At 31.6% G+C, this 3,561-nt stretch overlaps 1 long non-coding RNA gene across 2 annotated transcripts; it reads right to left on the reverse strand.

Moving 5' to 3' along the window:
- Nucleotides 1–233: 233 nt before the first annotated feature.
- On the reverse strand, nucleotides 234–3,126 carry LOC141609152 (uncharacterized). 2 transcript variants are annotated; one of them, XR_012527252.1, is made up of 3 exons: nucleotides 3,076–3,126; nucleotides 2,432–2,535; nucleotides 234–336 (listed from the first exon to the last, which is right to left on the reverse strand). It is a non-coding gene; the product is annotated as an uncharacterized LOC141609152 (long non-coding RNA). The 2 variants fall into 2 exon arrangements; XR_012527251.1 differs by lacking the exon at nucleotides 3,076–3,126 and adding an exon at nucleotides 2,693–2,844.
- Nucleotides 3,127–3,561: the final 435 nt, after the last annotated feature.

Below are 3,561 nucleotides of genomic sequence, written 5' to 3' on the forward strand. Positions count from 1 at the left end.
CGACGAAACCCTTCCGAAAAAATAAAACAATTGAACCGCTAAAATGAAACAAAATAGATAACACAAATATTTAAGATGACATCCAATGTCTTGTGCCAGTCTAACTTCTACCCCAACATGAAAAAGGAAAATGCTTATTCAATGCTATATATTGGTATAATTTTCAGAGTACATTTTTTGGGAAGATAATGGTCTCCCAAACATAATGAAAACTTCATCTTCGCGATGGTGAGATATATTCTTACTCAAATTGTCAATATAAATTGTATGACAACTTTGGCGGTTCCGGGATATCAATTCTATGCATTTTCATACAGGTTGAGTAGACATTGATACCTACATGAAAGACAAACAAAAAAAGTTCCCAACAAAAGTCATTAACAATTAATAATTCTAATTTAAACAATACAACATAATATGGCCGCATAATTTATCAAAATAAGCACCAAAACACGAAAAAAATAATCCTAAAAAACAAAATCAATTGTATTAAAAAGACTTGCTAACTTCCGATAATTTAAGTTTAAAGAGAATGGAGTAACATTCATACACTTGGACTCCCAAACTAAAGACCCTAGATCAATATATAGAGCATCAACCTTTTATGGTAGTAAAGAAGTACTCTTTCCGTCTTAGTCACTTATTTCCTTTTTACATTCATTGTGAGAGGTATTTTAAGCAAAGATAAAAAAAAATGAATGAGACGGAGGGAGTAACTATTTCTTGAGTAGGAACATCTAAAATATATGAAAAACAAAACTGTTACAATCATAGCCCCACTAAGAACTTCCATCTAAAATCAATGAAGGTAGCAAATGAAAAGTCAATGGACAACATTGTATATTGGTTTTCTACTTCTGTATGGAGTACAATTTTTGGACCATACACAACCTATGGAAAGAACTTACCTGGGTATAAAAATAATAATTTCTAAGGCTATTTAAGAGCTTGATTAGTAAGAGCATAAATGATATCACCTTGGTAATAAATAGAACATTAACATGGTTATTCATCTTACACTCATTTTTGTTTAACATCGTCTAAACTTAAGACGGTTCTCACAAGCAATAAAACAAACTAATTCATGTTAGATATCGATAAACATACATCAATTGATCATGTTGGAGAGTCGTTTTTTCCCACTTGGTTAGCACAAGGCATTGGGGACTTTTCATTTTCAATGTTTCCATATTTAAGATCTCTAAACACTATGATGTCAGTTGTATGGAGTTTTTCCCTTATACTCCATCTGTTCCAGTCATTTATTTACCTTTCTATATTAGGATTGTTATGGGTAATTTGATCATAGACACTCATTAAGTTTCACTTATCATCCATTAAAAACCACCACAAATGGCCCCCCTTTCCTTTCCTTTGTCTTTGTGCCAAAATCAACCGTAAACAATTGACTAAGACAGAGGGAGTACATGGATACTACTCAACAGTTGAACTTTGTATTCCGGTCCCCAAAGGATTATATAGGGAGCAATAAATATCAAACTAAAACAAATTGAGGGAAACAAAATATGAACCATTAATCCTCTCAAATAAAAGTGGAGTTCAAATTACAAACTAAAGGGATTAATTTGTCAAAGTAAATAGGGGGATTAAAGAAAAGCATTAGCATTGGACTGGAAGACATAGTAAATTCAGTTCCTCTCCTTTGTCTCCTGACCAACCCCCTCCTTAGTTTGTAATTTGAACTCCACTTTTATTTATTGATAAACCATTTTATAAAAAAAAAGGGAAAATTATGAACCATTAATCCTCTCAAAACGTCATAAAACGAAATTATATTAATACTATAAAAGTGTATAAATATGTATGTGAGATGAGAAGGAATGCCTGATTCAGACTGATAGTCATGCTTTAGATGGATTGTACAATATAAATTGGAGATGACACGTACACCTAAACCCACAAATAGGAAGAACTTTCAAGAGAGCACAATATGATCATTTACATCAAATATAAAAATGTCACTCCTTGACAAATCAATATGCATCCTAGTATTTCCACATGTGAATTCATGATAACTACGATTAAAAAACACGATTTGAAGAGATTTTGAGCATGTTATCGATGCTGACATTCTCAATTCCATTAGCAGAGAAATCGTAAAATTCGAATAAAGAAATTATTAAATTGGGTGGGAAGAGTCATGTGGGTTGGGCAGCGCGGCTTTGAAGAAATCATAAGTCACTCTAACAAATCTAAGTAGGATACCAGCATGCATGTAGATTTATAATTTAGAAGTAGCAACGATGAAGTCGATATTACAATATTGTTCTTGCTTCTTAGAGTCACGATTCCTAGAGGAGAAGAAGTTGATTACTCCTTAGATTAAAAGATGAGGTAGAATATTAAGAACACAAGTAATCATAATTGAATAAATTCTCATCAATTGACTGAAAGGAACAAACAGTCGTACCAGGGAATAATGCAATGAACTAAAACGCGGTCGCGAATAATGCAATGAAAACTCCGTCGCACAATTCCCAATATTAAGTTCGCCCCAAATTTCCAAGATATACCCTGTAGAAAATATTAGGAATTGAAGAATAATCAACCAAAATAACAAACCAATAACTAACATATACATGAATCAGCGAGTTTATCTATGGAAACGCAATCATTCAAAATAAATATTGGTAAAAATGAAATGATAGAAAGGTAAATTATGCAATTTTACTTGAAAAATCATCTTCCAATCATTAGATTCATCCTCTAGCAGTTAAACAATATCCGACAACCAATGTGAACGACCATTATTGACATTTGGCAGGGCGACTTCATAGTGCAAATTTCCAGTACTGGTTGAAACGAACAAAGAAAAATACCTGAACAGATAACAACATTCATGATCGAATCCATCTTATTATAATCTTAAACAAATGCATTATAATGAACTAATCTTCATTAAAAATGCACAGTAAAAATTTAACCAACTGATGTCATTATCCAAATCTCTATAGCTTTGAAATATTCATTAAGAATAAAAAAATAAAAAACGATCAAAAAATCAATAGAAAAAAAAAGTGGGAAAAAAATGCATAAAAAGAGCAATAAACTTACCTTACTCAAGGAAGAACCATCTTCAAATCGACATCTCGCCATCAAAAATAGACAATATATAATAAAGATTAGATTTTTGCCATGAAAGTAGAAGTAATTATTAATTACATACTTTTTTTTGGTTCAATATGCTTAAATTAAGGCAAGATGAAAGACAGAGGGAATAGGGAAGCAAGCAAGGTGACTAATGACGGCAGGTTTGTTTAGTAAAGAAAATATTTGTTTAGGGTTATGTGTGTTAAGGAAGCAAGAGAACTAATGACGGCAGATTTGTTGTCAGTAGGAACAGTATATATTTTTAGGGTTGTAGTTAGATGAGCGGGAAAAAAGTTAATGAGAAGTTGCCACGTGTAGTATAATGTATAGTGGTTCTTCTATTATACTTTTATATAGATAGATTACATGAATAAATGAATTTTTTTTGTTAATTAATAATGTAAAAGGCACACTTTACATAGCGACTAAAAATAAGCATGAAAGGAAGAG

This window comes from Silene latifolia, chromosome 10 (assembly GCF_048544455.1).
Source record: "Silene latifolia isolate original U9 population chromosome 10, ASM4854445v1, whole genome shotgun sequence".
Lineage (NCBI taxonomy): Eukaryota > Viridiplantae > Streptophyta > Magnoliopsida > Caryophyllales > Caryophyllaceae > Silene > Silene latifolia.